This window comes from Chiloscyllium plagiosum, unplaced genomic scaffold (assembly GCF_037043375.1).
Source record: "Chiloscyllium plagiosum isolate Xiang-an unplaced genomic scaffold, Cpla_swu_hap1 HiC_scaffold_2, whole genome shotgun sequence".
Lineage (NCBI taxonomy): Eukaryota > Metazoa > Chordata > Chondrichthyes > Orectolobiformes > Hemiscylliidae > Chiloscyllium > Chiloscyllium plagiosum.
In genome coordinates, this window is record NW_028270140.1 from 137,663,607 (window position 1) to 137,684,930 (window position 21,324).

Below are 21,324 nucleotides of genomic sequence, written 5' to 3' on the forward strand. Positions count from 1 at the left end.
AGAGTTTAGGCCGGAACTGTATAAATATTAATTAGGCCAAAACTCGAGTCTGCAAATATTTCTGATCAGCATTTTATGGGAAGAATATAATCACAATAGAGAAGTTACTGAAATTAATGAGGATAGTGTAGAGGATTAAGAGTTTTAACTCAGAGCACTGGATAAAGATATTTCTTCACTCAGAGACTACCAGAGCCTGTGGAAATCTCCACGACAAAAAACAGTCAAGTACCAAAGTAGAAAAATTGAGGCAGAAATAGGCCATTGGGCCCTTTGTGAGCCTACTCCACCATTCAATACGATCATGGCTGATCATTCAACTCAGTAGCCTCTTCTCATTTTTATCTCTTCACCCTTAGATCCCTTTAGCCTTAAGAACTACATCGAACTCCTTTGTGAAAAGATTCAATGTTTTAGTCTCAACCACTTTCTATGGCAGAGAATTCCATAGGCTCACCACTCTCTGGGTGAAGAAATTTCTCTTCGTCTCAGTCCTAAATGGTCTATCCTGTATGCCTAAGGTATGACCCCTGCTCATTGGAACAACCTTCCTGTGTTTATCTTGTTTGAATTTTACAGGTTTCTATGATATCACCGCTTCCCCTCCCCCAACCCTTCCATTCTTCTAAACTCCAGTGAATATATTCCTAATCAATCCAATCTCTCTTCATACAACAGTTCTGCCATCCCTCCATAGCCAAAACATTCTCCCTCAGACAAGGAGACCAAAACTGCACACAATACTCCAGGTGTGGTCTCACCAACCACCTGACGAAGGAGCGGCACTCCAAAAGTTATTGTACTTCCAATTAAACCTGTTGGACTATAATCTGGTGTTGTGTGATTTTTAACTCGGTCTCACCAAGGCCCTGTACAATTGCAGCAAGACACCCTTGTTCCTGTACTCAAACGTTGAGGCCAAAACATTGCACGTTTTCGAGAAGACGTCACTGGGACTGAAGGGTTTGAGTTGTGAGGAGAGGATGGATAGGCTGGGACTTTTTTCACTGGAGCCTGGGGGCGTTGAGGGTGATCTTATAGAGATTTATGAAATCATGAGGGGCATAGATAAGGTGAATAGTAAAGTGGTTAAGTTTTCCTAAAGTGGGTAAGTTTAAAACTAGGGGGCATAATTTTAAGGTGAGTGGAGAAAGGTTCAAAAGAGACCTGAGGGGCAACTTTTTCATACAGAGGGTGGTACATTTGTGGAATGAACAGCCAGAGGAAGTGGTAGGTGCAGGTACAGTTACAACAATGAAAATACATTTGGACAGGTACATAAATAGGAAAGGTTTAGAGGGATTTGGGTCAAATACAGGCAAGTGGGACCAGTTTAGCATTGGAAGCTTGGGCAACATGGGATAGTTGGACCTAGGGGTCTGATTCCGTGCTCTATGATTCTATGACTAACTCGTAACAGTATGAGGTTAGGGAAGTACATTTAATGTTGAAGGGCTTTTGCCTGAAACGCTGATTTTCCTGCTCCTCAGATGCTGCCTGACCTGCTGTGCTTTTCCAGCACCACTCTAATCTAGACTCCTGTTGTTTTAAGTTAGGTATAGGCCCAAGGACTAAAGGATGTGGGGAGAAAGAGGGAACAGGATGCTAAGTTCGAACATCAGCCATGATCATACTGAATGGTGAGGCAGGCTTGAAGGGCTGAATGGCCTCCTCCCACTCTTATTCCCTTATGATTCAGGGCTGTTTTCTTTGGAACGTCTGAGAGCAAATTTAATTGAGATATGAAGAACTGAGGGTTCTTCGTGTGGTTAATAAGAATGGTCTCTATTTCTGGGAGAAAGTGAGCACTGCAGATGCTGGAGATCAGAGTCGAAGAGCGTGGTGCTGGAAAAGCACAGCACGCCAGGCAGCATCCGGGGAGCAGGAGAATCTATGTTTCTGGCATAAGCTCTCCATCTATTTCTGTTAAGTGAGAGGTCAATAACAGAGGCTGTACATTTAAAATAATTGGTAAAAGGATCAGAGAGGAGTTGATAAATAATATTTTCTCCCAGAGAACGTGGGGGGTCTGTGATCCACTGCCTGCAAGTGAGGTGGAGACAGAAAACCGCAGCACATTTAGAAATAAACTCAGATATGCACTTGAAGTGCTGGAGGTAGAGGGCCCCAAGCCAAAAGCTGAAATGTGGGATTAGACTGGATAGCTCCTTTCCAGCTGGCTCAAGCACAAGGTTAGGATTCAGAAGGATTTGCTTGTCCTTGTACTTGAATCAGAGAAAGTTGCCATACAGGTACAGCAAGCTTAGATACAGGTACAGGTACAGCAAGCAATTAGGAAGCCAAATGGTATATTAGCCTTCTTGGCAATAGGTTTCAACTATTAGAGCGGGGATTATTAAAACTTGGTTGCAATCACTCAGTTTATTCTATGTTGCGAATTGGCAGGGCCAGCTCATTGTTTATCCTGAATGCCCTTGAACTGAGTGGTTTTACAATATTCCAAAGCACAGTTAACCATATTTCTGTGGGTCTGAAATCACATATGGTCCAGATCGGATAAGGATAGTAGATCTCCTTCCCTAAAGGACTTTGTTGAATTAGATGGGGTCTGAAACAACTTTAAGGAGACCTTGATTTTATCCTGACTGATGTAGTGAGATCTAGACCAACATCCATCTGATCCTTTGGATCGCGAGCTTCATGACATTACCATGACACCATCATCACCCTGAACCATTACCTCAGGACATGCATACTATGGACAGATTTGATCACTTTGCAATGTATTTACTGGGCTTAACTGGCTTCCTCAGATGACAGTGTCCCATGAGGGGAGATTGAACAACATAAGCCTAGATTCAGTGGAGTTCAGGAGAATGAGAGATGATCTCATTGAAGCTTCTAACATATTTAGACGGTGAAATAGGATAGGTGCTGAGAGATGTTTCCACTGATTGAACAGACTAGAATTAGTGATCATAGCTTCAGAGCCCAGGAAAAGGAGTCTTTGTTTTACTCTCTCAGATGAGAAGAAATTTATTTGAACTTCCCGACTGCAGAGTCGCACGTTCAAAGATTGGGATCAATAGATTAAAGACATGGGGACAATGCAGAAATTGTTGCATGTTGTTCCACTTTACACTGGTACTTTTGCAAATGTGCTGCTGAATGTAGGATGACAGGTTTAAGGAAAATGTGTCTCCTTTCAGCAAAATATTTACCTCTCATTAATGGAGAATGGTTGCAATGTATGAAGACAAATAACAGGTATCATGGTCAGAATGTGTGTGATAGTATTGGCAGTAAACTATCAGTATAATTTGTTTGGAAAAAGGCATGCCCGTTTTACCCTTGGAGTGCATATTTCAATTAAATACTTCAGCAGCAATCTTTCTTGAGTTTACAAAAAGGTACTTTTTTTAAATTCTAATGCATTGACACCCATACATATATCTACACACACACACACAGTAAATAACATAACATGGTTTTGTGGAAGGGAAGTCATGTTTAACAAATATATTGGAGCTCTTGAAGGAGTAACATCCATAAAAGGGAACATGTTGAACTGTATTCAGTTTCCAGAAGGCTTTTTACAAGATTGCAACTAAAAAGCTATTGTGCAAAGTAGGAGCTTATGATATACAGAGTAACACATCAGCAAGATGGAGGATTGGCTGGTAGATAACAGAGAAAGGGAACTGAATTTTACCTATTTTTGATGAAGACCTCGATTTTTGGAGGGTTTCTCTCACTGTAAGTTTTCTCACCCAACCTTGCCAAACTACCTCATGAATTACCTACCATACCCCATAGCATTTCAGATTTCTGCTCCATTTTACTATGTGACGTTCCCAGAACAACTCGCCACTCAGTGAATACCCACTCAAAGATGGCATCCTTGCACCTTTCAAAATTCCGCAGTATATCCAGATAAGCATTGGCATTCTAAAGTTGCCCTGTTCATTAGTGGACACAATTGGAACATGTTGGAGAGGGGGAGGATGGCACTGTGATTCTCCGATAGGCTCCTGAAAATCCTGCTGGACAGAGTGGTGAGAGAACCACCAGAGAAAGCCACAGCTCCAGACCCTGCAGCCTGTTTCGAGGTTTGCTAGATGGGTCAGTGCTGCCTCCAGGCAGCAGAGGAATGGCCATGAATGCAGAACAAAGCTCTTGGCATCCTACAGTGCAGAAAGAGGCCATTTGGCCTATTGAGTCTGCACGGACCTTCTGAAGAACTTCACATCCAGACCCAGCTCGCACCATTCCCATCCCGGTAACCTTGCATTAATCCTGATGAAAGATTCCACTTGAAACCTTGACTCCCCTGCTTTGTCCAGCTCCACAGTTTAATCGACTCTGATGTTCCACCATCTGCAGTCCTCACTATCTCCATGGACAATCCACTTAACCTGTACATCTTTGAACTGTGGGAGGAAACTGGAGCACCCAGAGGAAACGCACGCAGACACGGGGTGAATGTACAAACTTCACACAGAGAGTCCCACGAGGCTGGAATTGAACCCAGGACCCTGTGAGGCAGTAGTGCTAACCATTGTGCCACTATGCCACCCCATTCACGTCAATGACATTCTCCTTCCTACAGGATAAATACTACACACCTTTCTCTACTACTTAACACTCATTCTAATGGTGCAGCGACACACATTTCCCACCAAAGTTCATACCCCACCATTGTCACTATTGCCTGCACCACATACCCTCATCCCCCTCTTCCTCCTCAGCTTCCCCCACACACTAATCCTGCTTGCCCTCTGCACTGACTCCTCACTCCTTCTGTACACCTCACCACCTTTGGTCCATATGTATCCATAGAACTTGCCATGCCACCCACTATCACCTCATCACTATTGTCTCATTCCCACCCTTTTCTCATTACTGGAGAAGGCAGCCCATAACAGGCGGAGGGAGCACATACAGGATTGGGAGGGGGTGCCCGATGTCTGTGGCCTCACCCCCTCCAAGGAGAGGATTCTTGCCCTCGCAGGGGAAGACCGAGGCCACCCCTGTGGAGAGCTGAATGACCACACCCCACCAAATGAGTAAACACCATGCTTCACGCATCTGCCACTCTCTATTAATGTACATCACTCCAGCCACTGGCCGTGACGCCTTCTCCCTCATTTCTGCTGCAGGCTCTGCAAAGTTCCCAGCAACAGCCGTGGGAAAGTGACCTCCCTCCTGGACCTCTGAGGATGTCAGCAGCGAGGCCTCAGAGGGAGCATCCACAAGGCTTCCTCCTGCACGCCCTCCAGCCCACATACCAATACCTCGACGGAAATCGATAATATAGACTGTGAGCCAGTGAGCTGTTCACTGCCAGAGCTTCGCCTGTGGTTAAGGAACAAACAGCACAGGCCACTGGCACTCAGAGGGCTGCTGGAAACCAGGCACCTGCACCAGCCCAGGCAGGAGAAGACAGTCGACCGTCAGTTATCAAGGGTTTCTTCAAAACGCACAGGGGCAGAGCAGCAGGAGACAGGCACTTAGGATGCAATGGCCCTGATTGCCCAGAAGCCGCAACAGTGCAGTGAGTCATACCACTGGCTCCAGCAGGTTGATGGCTGCCATGGAGTCATATGCCCAGTGCCCTCAGGGGTTACTGGAGAGGCATAATCCCGACACGCCATTACCCCATCCATTGGTCCTCAGGACTAAAGGCATGATGGCGGGGTGGGAGGAGGCGGTGGGGAGGGAGTGTAGTGCTAGGAGGCATCTAGCCAGCAGTGGATCTACACACAGGCCCTTCTGCATTTCCCACTCAAAATACAGTGGAGGTTGCCAGGTCCTCCACTCCCACTCGATCCCAACACCGGCAGCGCTTGGAACCCCGAGCTGAGGAAGCTTGACTTGCCTCTGGCAAGGTAGACATTGAGAACTCTCACTCTGCAAGTCAGAATGGATAGCTGGGGGGTTCAGCTCACCACTGGCAATGATGGGCTTCCATGTCGCTCAGTACCAAGCAGCATCTTTGTGCTCACTCACCATGCCTCCCTGCATGTTCATGGCATTCATGCCGTGCCATGCCATGTGTGTTATTCTGTTGGTGCTTCAGAATAAAAGGTACTGCTGTATCAATGCACTTACTATTGCAGACACACAGACAGGCTGCTTGTTGTGCTTGTCACTGGGGGTATACCCAGGAGGAGCTGAAAACCACTGAATGGTCTCATGTCAGAATGGCATGTGGTAAGACAAGGCTAAAATCAGACAAGAACAATGTCACAGGGGCAGGATGAGGAATTAAAGAGGCAAGTTTGGTAAGAAATCTTGCTAATATTCACTTGCGACAAACCTGCAAAGAACTTGAACTTAGCCAAAAAAGCATAAGATTCAGTCTCAGTGATGATAATTATGAAAATATCTCTGATTGTCATAAAAACCCACCATGACTAATCATCTCTAATGTCCTTTGGGGAAGGAATTCAGCTATCCTTACCCAGTCCGGTCTATGCAACACCGTAACGTGGTTGATTCTTAACTGTCCTCTGAAGTGGCCAAACAATGAATTCAGTTCAAAGCCATTTAGAGTCACCCACATCCTCTGATTTAAAAAAAAATTCACACTATGCTATCTTCCCTCATTTCCAGAAAGAAGGATGACAGGATGAGTTGCAGTAAGATACTATTGGGCAGGATAATCAGTTTCTGTGCTGTAGATCGCTTGTAATATTGTACTCTATAAAATACATTCACCTGTAATGCAAGAGCTCCTAAAACAAACTTCTGTAAGCAATTGTATCAACAACTCTTGAAATGTAGATTGAATAAACTGAAAGATGCAGGGACATTATCCAAACATTTGCGAACGCTGGGCTGTAAATATTATGAAATGTGTCTCCTCGGAGGAAAGATCGATATTAAATGGACTGTAAATAATTGAAGAAAAATAAATATGGCCAGTATACATGGACTCAGCTTTAGGTTTTCAATTTCAACTCACTTATCAGGCCGACACACAAGTGCAGATGTCTGCTTAGCTCGACTAAAATTGAAAGTGATGACAAGGGAACTGGTATCACTTTTCCATGTTCATATCTGCCACTTCCCGATGATTGATGGGCAAAACCGCTTGAGAACTCTTTAGAGCTCTTGGTTACAAAAGTAAACCATGCAACTGAAGTTCATCAAAAAGCATTGTATCACTTGTCATCACCACAAACCAGGGCAGTGGAGTGGATCGTGACTTTGTCTGATAGTGTAATATAGCTGATAGTGAGCCATTGGGTTTTTTTTTTATTTTCAGTGAATTTAATCGAAATGGCAGTCAAAAGAGGGGTGAGATTTGCTATTGCCCATTTTATACTGACTATATCAAATCAGACTTTCTCTCATTGATTCTAAATCTTCTTAAAATATTCCTCAAAGCAACTGCACTGTAAACAGAATGCAAAGATTTCAAAGGAGGTGAGTGCTGGCTAGGATATTTCAGTGAAGTCATATTACAATCTAGTGGTGCCATTTGTTATTGGAGCATTGCCTTGTTGCTGTTAGTTTTGGATACTTTAGATCCTGGACACACATCTGGCTAGATCGATCGTGATATTTAAAATTTTACTTTTGTTACTGAGATGATCGTTTACTAAAACATAAGCACACAATGTTGCAGTCTTTGCTTTAACATAAATTGAAAGTTAACCTCAGAAATGAAGAACATAAACAACAACTGTTAAATATAAACACACAGACAAATCCACTATGTGCTGGAGAAACTCAGCAAGTCTGGGGGTAGCATCGGTGGAGAGAGAAACCCAGTTAACGTTTCAGAGTTAGGAGATCTCTGGGGCTCCAGGTGAGATGTCCTCTCTTACGATCCTCGGTACAAACGTATGTTGAATAAAACCTGCTGCAGTTCACTCACAGCAGTGTATATTAAACATGACTCTACATGGGGCTTGGCATTTGAATGTGTGATGCCACTTGCCTTCCTGCAGTGCCCACTCCCCTTTGTTCACTCTTTCTAGGTTGACAGGACAGCTGACTACCTCATCCAACTCGAACCATGGATGGAGAGGTTGTCCTCTTTCTCTGTGGAACTCTTTATAGAAATTCATTGCACCACAGGATCCCACATTACCATAAGGTACATGTGAGGGACCTACCACCTCCATCTTTTCAAGAGGCAATTAGAGTTAGACAATAAATACTGACTTAACTATCCTGTGAATGGATATATATATATATCTTTAGAAGGATCCAGTAACTGGATCCAGAAAATTCTAAGCTTTTGTAGACGATCCTTTTAATCGGAAACTCTTATCTTTAACAAAATGGCAGCTTCATCCTGTCCACTCTCCCTTCCTGATTGGTCACAGAGCTCAGAGGTGAGATGCAGTCTGATAAAAAGCAACCAATGGAGAGATAGCTGTGTGGTGGTCATGTCACTGGACTAATAACTATGAGGCTCAGTCTAATACTCTGGGATCCACCAAATCCCACCAAAGGGCAGGTGATTGGATTTAGATTCAATTGGTGTGGAATTGAAAGCCAGTCTCAGTAATAGATGGCATAAGGATGTGCCAGCTCACTGTGCTCATGGTAACGGTTGCTGCCACCATCCTCTCTAAGTATCGGAGCCTGCATGGTCTCAGGTGCTAACCGAAAACTGCTTTTTGGTCTAACTAGAAGAATCCTTTGTAATCAGCAGATATAGTTTAATGCATGTTAGCAACCAGTTACAGATTAAATTGAAAGGATAGACATTGTTCCAGATATTTTGAGGAGGATAAATTAGGTCTCACTCTTTTCTTAAGCTACTCTGCAAACAAGTCCACCTGATTCTTTGTAGAGGGTAGAGCTTCTGGCACTCCTCAGCATTAACCTACAACAATAGTTATCACCTTTACTAGAACTAGGAGAAACAGTATAAACATGAGGGGACATCTATTTAACAGAGATAGTGGGGATTTTTGTTTCTATGGAACTCAGAGTAGTGGAAGGAGGGTCATTGAGAATCTTTAAGGCTGAGATTCTTGATTGATAATCCAAAAATGTGCAGGTCAGGTGAATTGACCATGCTAAATTGCCTATAGATGTATTAATCAGGAGTATATATGGGGAATGGATCTGGGTGGGCTACTCTTTGGAGGGTCAGTATGGACTTGTTGGGCTGAAGGACCTGTTTCCATACTGTAGTTAATCTAATAACAGACTGAAAAGGTGTTAGGGGTAAGTAGCAAAGTGGAGTTCAGGCAACTGTGATTTTAACCAATGGTGGAGCAGGAGCCGTTGACCTACATTAACATTTCATCTAACTATTTGTATGTTTCACTGAGAATTGAGTTATAATCTTGAAAATGATCAAATCGAGGGTTAAGGTGGTAAGATTCCAGTTCCAGTTTATGAATATATCATATACCTTTGTCCAGTTGCCGATTTGTAAACTGACCTTCGCAGACTCTCACAGGAATGACTGGGTTATTAAAGAGTCAGTAGATCTTTATGATTTGATCACTATTAGGCAATAGAGAGGATAATACAACATTGTCAGCTGGCAACTGAGGCATAACTTAAACCGAATGACAATGCCAGCGTCCAGGATTGCCTTGTTTAAGTTCCTCAAATTAATCTTGTTAGCTTCTTCCTGGAAAACATTGTCAATGCAAGTGGAAATTCATTGCTGTTTTCAGTCACTAACAGAAGTCCACAAGGCGATGAGTTAATTGATTCTTTTTGATCACTCCTCCCAATGTCAAAATTCAACGGAGAGGAAATATCATAAGGACCTTGGTCTGGGTTTGATTTAAACGTGGATTTGAGAATTGAAAGAGGGTTCTCTTGGAACAAGGCTCCACCAATGGATCCAACTGGGAGTAATCTTATCCAAGTTTCTAACAATGAACTACTGCATAATAGGTTAGTGTAGACAACTCTCAAAATACTCCTTTATGAGATAGTGTCCAGTCGGACTTTGAATCAGCTCATTGCCTCTTAGAAAAGGGAGCATTTTAATCTACGGAATAAGCACGGGAACATGGAAAAGGCAAGAGTCAATGTTCTCCTTCAAACTAATTTCACTATCACAACATGTACTTTTATCAGTCTCATGACTTGACATAGCAGACAAAAGGCTGAACATGCTATTATTGAAACCGTACGTACACCATCTGTTGTGTGAATGACAAACACTACACAAAAGTCCATGGAGTATTTTTAGCAGGTCATCTACGGAATGTGCCTTTTGGACCTTGAAAGGTTAAACAATGTGAAAACCAGCTGCCAGACAGCAACGGGCCTCCCCAAATGTCTGAATTAATCAAAAATAGTAGATGTGCTGTTATAAATATCCAGAGGTGCATGTGCTTGTAGAGTGGTCTCTCTGCCTTAGAGGAAAGGGAATTAAAGGGGTAATGTCACTTGTCAAAGACAACTTTGGTCATTAAACTTTAAGATATGAACATTGAAATGTGTACAATAGCAAGAAGGCAATTTGCTTATAACTACATTGATTATCTAGAGATGAATATAGGATGCGTGATAAGTAATTTCATAGATGAGGTGGAATTGGTGGTCTAATGTAAATAGCCTCAGACTATGGGACAGTACAGACAGACTGAGCATATTATTGAACAGTGACTAATGGAATTTAACCCAAAAAAGTGAGGTAACACATTTTTAAAGGAATACCAAGGCAAGGAAGTATCAAATTTAATCACAACGCAATGCACTCAGAGCCTACATACCCTACTCCCAAAAAAAACACCCGTGTTCAACACAGTCAATGGAATGTTAAACAAAACATCTCTCTCTCTTGCTCTGAGAATCACTGTCGAAGGAGGGAGAGACCAAAGATAGTGTGCAGCGATTGCCAGACATTTTCTGGAACCTCTAACCAATCAGGAACTTTTTACGCTGCAGTTAAACAACAGTAAGAAAAGGTATTATATCAAATACAGTAAGCATTCTGACGAAGGGCCACTGGACCTGAAATGTTAACTCTGATTTCTCTCCACAGATGCGGCCAGACCTGCTAAGCTTTTCCAGCAATTTCTGTTTTTGTTTCTGATTTACAGTATCCGCAGTTCATTAATTATTTATGAGATTAATGTTACTAGCTATGAGAGGTTTTGGTAATGGATGTAGGGAGAAATGTCTACTGGCAGGAGGTTCAGCAACCTGCAAACATAGATATAAATAAGATCATAGGTTTAAAAAAAGGGAGGAAATGAAGAGAATTTAATTTAGACAATGAGGTGTTATGATCACACATACTTCCAAAATGGTGATTTCAAGCAGATGGAATAACATTGTCAGGAATGTGTTAGCTGCGTAAATAGATGTAGATACACCAGATCCCAAGCATAGTCCCCCAAGATTATTATTGTTGCAGATGGATACCCTAAATTATTGAACGTCCAAGTGAGGAGGGATAACTGGCTCCCCTTCATTATTCACGTGCCGCCCTCAATTTATCACAAGGTAAATTATAAAGGATCACTCCCTTGTTGGGATACCTTTATCATAGACCAAATGAATTTATATTTTAAAAGGAGTGAGTGAATTTAACCAAGTACTTCTGAGTTAACAAAAGAGTCAATTCATTTGATAATAAACACAAAAAAACCCTCATAATGCAATACATAAATGCACAGATTGAAAAGTTAGCCAAAAAAAAAACGTAACAGTTAAAAGATATACAGATCAGGCACTCTGGTTTGTTCATGAGGAATAATTAGTAAAACAATGATAGTTGAACAGTGGATTTCAGGATGCTTAGATTTTACAAGCAAGTTGAAAGACTTTTGACCTATTTTATTTTGATAGCATTTTGCTGGCAGCATTCAGAATGATAGAGTCCTGTTCTGTTTCCTCTTGACCTATCAGCTAGCTGGCCTCTAGCACTCAGAGTTAAGAATCTTCTTACCTGCAACGTGCAGGTTACTAATGGTTGGTTTTTCCAAGTGTGACTTTCACTGCAGACAAACCCAGGTTAATACAGCCTCAGTTCAGTAGAACATGTTCTTCCACTAACAAACACAGACAAAGTTTGCAGTCGGGTTGTAACTCCATTTTTCTGTATGTTCCTAGAATGGTGAAAGAGGAAAAAATGCCTGCAAGACATGGCTTTCTGCTGAGACGGTGGAGATAGACAATCCCTCTTCCTATTTCTTTCTCTGCTTTCATGACACACTACATGTGCAACATTTGGTGGGTCCCACATAGCAGACAGACAGCATTTTTTTTGTATGTAGGAGCCCTCTATTCAAAAAAGACGTTTGGAATTACAAGTGAAAAACATCCATTGTACTTTGGGGTTCTGACCCGATATCATAACAATATTTAAAAACGGATACATTTGCAGGACTATAGAGAAAGAACAGGGTTTTTGAAAAATGTGTCTCTTTTAGAGGGTCTGTACTGGCACAGAGGAGTAACCAGTCTCCTCTGCTGGTTGACTGTAGGAGTCTGAAAACCCATAAACTACACAAAATACTAAACAGGATGTTGAAGTTCACTTAGGGAGTCTAAATTGCTGTGGTAACATGGATTTTGTTGTCTGGAATCATTGATGGTAATGGTAGAGACTCCAACATTCTTTCCATCATATAGCTGACCATGTATCTCTCCTGCAAAAAAAACAGAAGTTTTTTTTCTCTATTCATTCTCAGGATGAGGACATCACTGGCTGGGCAGCATTTATTGCCCATCCCTAATTGCCCAGAGGGCGGTTAAGAGTCAACCACATGTGGAAGAGACCAAGTAAGGATGTCAGCTTCCTTCCCTAAAGGACATTAGTGAACCAGATGGGTTTTTCCAATAATAGATTCATGGTCATCATTGGATTCTTAATTCCAGATATTTATTGAATTCAAATTCCACCATCTGCCATTGCGGGATCAAAGCCGGGTCCCCCAGAATGTTATCTGGGTCTCTGGATGAACAGTCCAGCAATAATACCACGATGCCATCACCTCCCCAAGTTGCTGTAAAAGCTCAGCAGGTCTGGCAGCATCTGTGAAGCAAAATCAAAGTAAACGTTTCAGGTCCAGTGACCCTTCCTCAGAACCGGACCCGAAATGTTAATTTTGATTTCTCTTCACAAATGCTGCCAGACCTACCGAGCTTTTCCAGCAACTTATGTTTTGGTTTCTGATTGACAGCATCTGCAGTTCTTTCGGTTTTTATCTCTCCTGCCACTTTGGGCTTATGTTAGAAGGAATTGCAGGCTTGTATTCAACCTGTTTGGCTGCATTATGAATGTGAGTTCCTCCACCATCAAATCCTACAGTCAGACTTGAACCCAGAGCTTCTGTCTCCGAGGCAGGGTTGCTAAGGTAAATGGTAATGCATTGGTTTGTTGCACTGAAAGTATTGTCATGTACACTGATCAAGTCAGTCAGTGAAACACAGTATTGAGGCAGAAATCTGAAATCCTGAAAGTCATTAATTATTTAAAAATCCACAAATTTTCATGATATAAAAGTCAGTTTCAGTTAAGTCAGAGGACGAAAAAAAATAATGAAAGATGTCTAACTCAATCCTTCAAAATGAATAAACACTCTCAAGCATTCCTTTGCAATTTTCAGCATGCAGCATATTATGCTAACTGATTAAACTTATAATGATGAAAGATCAATTTATAAAGCTGACAGATAAATGGCTGCTTTCTATTAATATGTTCAACATACCTCAAGCAAGTTGGTGTTTCCTGTTCGAAAATACAATGCACTGGTTGTGCTGAGGGCAGTCATGACTTGTTAGCAAAAATGCTGTTATTTTGTGTTTACATTTTCAGAGGAATTTTCAAGACCTTAGGCAAAACAATGAAGATTAATGTTGTGTGCAGATTAAGGTAGATTTGACATAGTCACTTTAAGGCAGGAGATTTGACAGTGATAATGAGCTAAGCCCTGTTAAATACTATCAACATTGCCAGAATGAAACCCATGCATCATGCTGCATGTCCATACTAGAACAAGATGGTGCAATTTTGATACTGTGCCAACTACTATACTGCCACTTACAACCACAGGGGAGAATTTCTGACTACATTTTAGAGCTAAATCTTATGATGCTTATGAAATTTTACAAAATGGAGTACACCTCTGTCAGGATGCTAGTTTAGACAATAGACAATAGGTGCAGGAGTAGGCCATTCAGCCCTTCGAGCCTGCACCGCCATTCAATATAATCATGGCTGATCATTCCTAATCAGTATCCTGTTCCTGCGCTCACCAACTAACCCATCCATCATGGAGCTGCTCTCTCATTAGATAGACAACTGGTGGTGGTTAAACATGAGCATCACCAAATATCAGATGGGGTCAAGAAAGTGGTACCTTCATGGTGACATCAGCCATTGTGGGAATTGAAGCCCTGTAATTGGTATCATTCTACATTGTACAGGAGCCACTCAATCAACTGAGCTAACCCTACCCCGGTTATCAGACAGCTAGGGTGGTAGTTTAAGGCAGTGGTCTGAAAGAGTTAATGTAGCTGCATTGAGCTCCAGCTAGTCTGATGATACTGCACAAACTTTAAATTGAGAAGATGTCTCACAAGATGTCCCTATTGGCATGTCATCTCTGGCTCCTGACAACCTTTGTAATTATGCCTAACTAGTCACGTACCCTGCACTAACTAGCACCATGCAAGCATTTACATTTTGTTACATAGGTGCCTCTTAAGATTCTCTTATGGCCTATCCTGCACCACTGATAATTAGGTAATCCTTAACTCGAGTGAGCAAATGAGTAATCGTTACAACCTCAACGTCTTCTGTCAGCAGTACATAAAAGGGTTGGCAAACTGGCAGAAATCCACGGTCAAGGAGGAAATGCTTGAATTTGAACCATAGCTCAGAAAAGCCACCTAGGACCTGGCCCTGCAGAAGATGTGCAAAGAGAAATGTGTACTGAGGAACCCGCAATTTGTCTGGTCTCAAGGAGCCTACATGTGGTCACAGGTCTAGTTCATGCAAGATTCACCCTCCCACCCACTCCCCTTTCTTGCTGAAAACTGGTAGGGGATCCAGCAGCTGCTGCTGGCCAATGACAAATCCCTTTTCAATAAGTAATCTCAAAAACAAATGGAACATTATATTTTATTGTGATGGAAAATGACTGCAAGACGAGGGAATTGGTGAGACTGCACTCTCACAGACCTGCAAAGGCCCTCTACTGTTCTTCATCCACAGAAGAATCCATACACTAAACAAACAGTTCTTCCTAGCCATATCGGAAATTAAAGACAGTAAGTAACAAAAACTTTCATGTACTTACCCCCCCACACTCTGGATTCCTCAACTGTTCCAGAATCTTCCACCTGCCTCCGGAATCACTCGGGCGCCATTAACCACGCAGCCACTGCAGCGGACGCAACCACCGCCGTGAACCATGACATCACTTCTACCCCCGACCATGCAGCCTCCGCGATCGCCAGAAGGGCTCATGCCCGAAACATTGATTCTCCTGCTCCTTGGATGCTGCCTGACCTGCTGCGCTTTTCCAGCAACACATTTTCAGCTCTGTTCTCCAGCATCTGCAGTCCTCACTTTCTCCTAATTGGTGAGACTGCATCCAGAAGACTGTGTACTAGTCACCGTACTTACAGAAAGATGTTAACGAATTGGAAACAGTTCAAAGGTTTAGTAGACTAATATCTGAAATCAGTGGATTGCCTTATGAGGAAAGGCTACACAGGCTGGACCTGTCGCCTCTAGAATCAGGACAAGTCAGAGGTGATTTAATTGAAACATAGGGCACTTGACTGTGGAGAGTATATTTCATCTCGTGGAAGAATCTAAGATTTAGGATCATTGTTTAAACTGAATTAGAAAAAAAAATTGCCAATGGTTGAGTGTATTTGGAATTCCACAACAGTGATTCAGGATCTTTCCATTTTTAAGGCAGAAGCAGATAGATTCTTGATAATGAAGAGATGACAGATTATCAGGATATGCTGGAATTTATTACCAGGATATGCCAGAATGTAGGGTTGAATATCAAAAATCCGATCCGCCATGATCCTGCTGAGCAGGTTGGGAGGGCCCAGTGGCCTGGTCTTGTGCTTGGGGGTTTGTATGTTGTCTTAGAGGCAGAGTGCATCAGGACTCAAAATCTAAGAGAAAGTGAGGGCTGCAGATGCTGGAGGTCAGAGTCGAAGAGCGTGGTGCTGGAAAAGCACCACATCCGAGGAGCAGGAGAATTGACATTTCGGGCCTAAGCTCTTACACTCGAAATATCAATTCTCCTGCTCCTTGGATGCTGTCTGACCTGCTGTGCTTTTCCAGCACCACACCCGTTGGCTCAGGTCTGAAAACCTAGCCTATTCCACAAAGGTCATTGACCTGAAACATCAACCTGTTTCTCTCCACTGAAACAGTCTGACCAGCTGAGATTGCTTAACCATTTTTTTTGTGTTCCTACCTTTGTATCACTAATGGTTGACTCCTAACTGCCCTCTCGGTAATTAGGGATGGGCAATAAATGCTGGCCTAGCTAGTGACCCCCACAACCCATGAATGAATAAAGTAGTCTAGTGACATAAGCACAATGTTGTCATCTTTCTCGTACATAAGAAGGTCTCCTGTTATCTGAACTCTCTCCATACATTACAATTTTAAACCACCCACATCACTTTGTATAGGCATATTTTTGACCATAAGACATAGATTGGGAATTCCAACAATTGGTTATCTGAGCCAGCACTGGTTGGCAGGAACACTTGTGCAGCAGTATTCCAAAATGGCAGCCATTGAGTTCTGAATGAAGGTGCCCAGAGAAGTGGAAAAATAAAATTGTTGCTTTAAGGCTGTCGGACCCACTGATTATGGGTCATCCCTTCTTGAGAGTGAGCTTTGATGGATCTGTGGTTTGGGAGTCCTTGCTTTGAGGAGTCTCCAGAATATTGCTAGGAAATAGCCTTCACTAAAACAACAGCCTTCCTACCGCGTGGTGGTGGAAAAACGCCAGCAAGTAAAATTACTCTGAGTTAGTCTATTAGTTGATATGTGGGGTGCCTGCACTACAGGCAGTTGATCCACATTCCAGCTCTGACAAACATCACCTAGGGCTGGGAATATGTCAGAGACCTGTTCCACCATGGATCTCTATCTTTTTCACAGTCTACACCATCCCCCAAACAAACTCACCATCACAGGAGGGGAAAAAAAAATCAGCATTTGTTTTAACCTAAATATTCAAAAGGCTCATCAGGCAGCCCTATTTAATCTTGGACAGATTGGAATGTTTTTAAAAGGTGAAAACTGTGTATTTAAGATTTAATCTGACATTTGACAACAGCATATAAAAGGTGTTTAAATCTCTCATTAAATTGTACTGTTGAACAAAACAATTGCTCTGTTGTGATGTTCTATGGGTTGATGTGTCACACCGATACAGTGGTTGCTCAGCCTGTAATCTTCTGTTGCCACTTGACTGGTGATACTGTTTAACATTAAGACTATATAGCCATTAGGATAGTTAGGTGAGGAACTTGGAGATTTAGACGAAAGGAGTTGGGGGCAGTTATGTTACCAAAATGCTTCTGATACCATCTGAATGCTTGGAACAGGTTAGCTTTATTACTTGCGTTCACATCGAGAGCTTACATACAGTGTCATGAGTAATCAGTAAGTATAAGGCTATCCTTCCATGAAAACCTCCCTTTAGCAGGGCTCAGTGGTCTTGTGGAATTCATAAACACAAAATATTACTCAAATTAACTTCAAGTTCCCACACTTGCTATTTAAGCAGATAATTGCTATTCAAAGAAAATGGAAACTGAAGCTCATCTGCCAAGTAAATTGCCATTCATATCTGAGTTTCCTCTAGACTCAGCCATCCCCAATGCTCACACGGCCAGTGCCAGGCTTTGTACGCTTCATAAATTTGTGCTTGATTACAATTCTGCTGTTCATGTTCTTTTCAGGTCACATCCCATTTGCCCATCACCTAACAGTAACACCTTGGTTTAGCTGTTTTCAAACCAAACCTTGCCTCTTCAACCCAGGTTATCCTTCCAAATCTGCACTCTGCTCATCCTGGCCTCTTGTACAATCAACCACTGGTGCTGCTATTTGTAGCTACTTAGGCTCTGTACTTTCAAACAGCTTCCCTAAATTTTCCACCTCATTTCCTTCCATTACATCACTTCTTGAAAGTTAACTCCTTTTTCCAGGCTTTATAACCAACTTACCCCAACATCACCTTATGATCATTGTCATTTTCTTAGAAGTTCTTATGGTAAAAGTTGCCCAAAAATGCAAGTTGTTAGTGCACTGATTTGATTACTAAATCAAATACTAATAACATATCCGACGGAAACACTTGTAGGTTCAATGTTTTCTGATAGATTTAATTGTGCAATTAAAAGGCTGTTTACCTTACTAGAAACAGACAGTATTCTCATTATAGGCACACAATTCAAACCTTTAGGCTAAAGCAGACTCAGAAGATAAATCCTCGCAGACTCCTTTCCCTTTTGGGACATCCTTAATGGGCACAGAAGGATACAGACAACACCCAGACTTCGCAATGTCACAGCTGAAGGAAAATCTTGATTAATCGGTATATTAGCAGTGCATACCTCTGACCAGCAATTTAATAAATTAGACCGGAACAAAAGGATGACAAGACGCCACCAAGTACAAATGTAGCACTTTTTATGAAAGATCACATGAATGCAGAGGAGATATATGTCTGTGACGTCAATCATTTCTCACTGGAGGTTGGCTGTTAAAACAAATCGCACTACATAAGGTTGCATCCATACCCTAGTTAAGTATTTAATCAATCTCACAACTTTTGCAATAACGCGACAAAGCATCTGTACCACTGTACATCAGTGGTAGCCAACAACATGTTGGAAATCTGAAAGTAATCTCAACGCTGATATAATGTTTTGGTGCATTTGATGGTAAGGTGATGACAAACACAGTAAGTTAGATTTTTTTTAAAAAACCATGGTGCTCTTGATTTAAATGATAGGAAGTACAACTTAGATTGATATACATAAAGTATATTTACATGCACCAGGTGCGTTGTTTTCAACTAAACAAATGTTGCATAATCCTTCAAGATGAAGGATAAATTTCCTTCACTCTAGGTTAGCTTGTCCCAAGACAGCAGGAGATACAGACACTGCTACATACAGTTCTTGCAAGGTCAGGTATGTTTGTTGGAATAACCAAAAAACCTTGCAATGTGTTGACGCTGGTCTCTGGCCACTTTCTCAAAACAAACTCTCAAACCAGGGACTCCCTTGCAAATTGATGGGAATACCTGATCTCTTCAGGCATGCTTCATGAACATCCCTGGCCACTCCCTTTGCCTTCATGGGTGCCTCCTGCCACTACTGGGTTCCGAGTTGATTGAGCAGTGTTTCAGGAGTCCAGTGTCAGGCGGACAAATAACAAATGCTGCCCATGGAGTTTCAACAGTTTCTATTGGACACTTTGTTATAGATCACATTCAGCAAGAATTATTACAATGACTACAGTTGGATACAATATCAAATACAATATCACAATCAAAAATTAATATCCTGAAATGATCAAAATCAGAAAATATCACTTAGAACCATTTCACACCATATAAAATGCAGGTTGATTAAGACTTATTTTTTATTCTTCCTGCCAAAATGGATAATTTCATAATTTTGCCTATTATACGTAATGGCCAGATTTTTGCCCACTTATCTTTTGCAATCTCCCTACATCCTCCTCACGACTTACTGTCCTACCTTTGTGCCATCAGCAAATTTGGCAACTGAAACCTTTGCAAGTATTTAAAGTGAAGCAGTTGAGGTGTTGATTTTAGTTTTTTCCCCCCCCCCAATACCCCCTAGATTTTGCTAAGGCAAAAATCAAATGCAACTTTTATTAAAAAAATAGAAAACAGGAAAGATAAAAGTTAATGGTGTAACTAATGCCATTTGTCTCATTACCTTTGGGACCTATTCAAATCAAAGCCAGCTGGCTATATATTGCACGCACATTACAATTATTTTAGGATGCTTCATGATATGGTACTTTAGATTATCAACACTGTTTGTCAGTTTGAGCACTCAGCATGAAATGGCACACCAAGTTGTGTGGGGAACTGGAAGGAAAAATTCCAGTTATGTGGAGAGCCCTTCGCCTTGGTCAGGGCAAGAACACCCTGCTGAGAGCCCGTAACAATCTCCTGTCTTTAACCTATGCCAGAGATGATAGAGTTTAATTGAAGTTGATGTGGCACAGTTCAATGTGCAGATCCTAAAAAGGAACAACATTATGCATGCACACTGACACAAATGGATTAATCAGACAGTAAAATAGAAGGAAATAAAAATGTTTTAATTGCATATTTCAAAAGTTGCACGTGACCCACGAACCCATTAATATTGTTGGGTGCTGTGTGACTTTGAAAAGGTTTTTCCTGCAGAAAACCAGAAGTTTGTTACTTTTGGTACTGGCACCTTCAATAACTGCTTTAAAATGTTATACCCAACAGCAATAAATAAACCAAAACTGACACTTTAATATATTCATGATGAAAAAAAAAGACATTTGTAGGAAATTTAGCATGTGCAATTACTGTACTGCCAGAGCACTGAATAAAGTCAAAGCATTTCCTTCTCTTAGCATATAATGTACAAAATTATAGATTCAGACAAGTAATCTGTTAACAGACAATACTTTTGCCAGAACATTGCATATTAAATTAATTTATACTCCCAGACAGTACTTTAATTAACAATAAATAAATATATTGCCCATAGAAGGAAAGGGGACAGACTGACACCTTATGGTGAACACTTGCATGTACAAGAATTAATTTAATGGTTGACACATGCTTTTAAACCAGTTTTGCAAATGTAGAAGGCAATTACTGCTCTACATGATAAACCTAGTGTCAAAAATAGTGGCTCAATCTCAAAATGCTGTTCACACTCTAACATTGATTGGCTGACCAGTTGATAATATTTCTCTCATTTGAGTTTAAGGAATACAAACAACTTAACCAAAAAAGTAGTAATTCCACAGTTTGACATATTAAAATTGGGTGAAAGGTGGTGATCAGAAAGCCAAAACTATTACAACTGAAGGCAGCTTCTTGCAAAACACATGTGAAGTTTTGAGAAGCAGCAGCATATTCCATGCGCATATCTCTTTTCCAAAAAAGCGTCTTTGATAGGAGTGTTCGTCACATGAGGTCACTAAAGCATTTCAGCAATCTCTCCCCATCCCCACCCCTCCACCTGCAAAATAAAAAGTTTCTTCTCCACCCCCAAACATCAAACACTTGTAATTAGTAACACGGTTGTAAAGATTAGTTGACAGGGACAATTTTTGATGGACCTTATGAAGCTTGCAGCAATGTTTCTCTCTTTTGGCATCAAGACAGCATCTGGTCA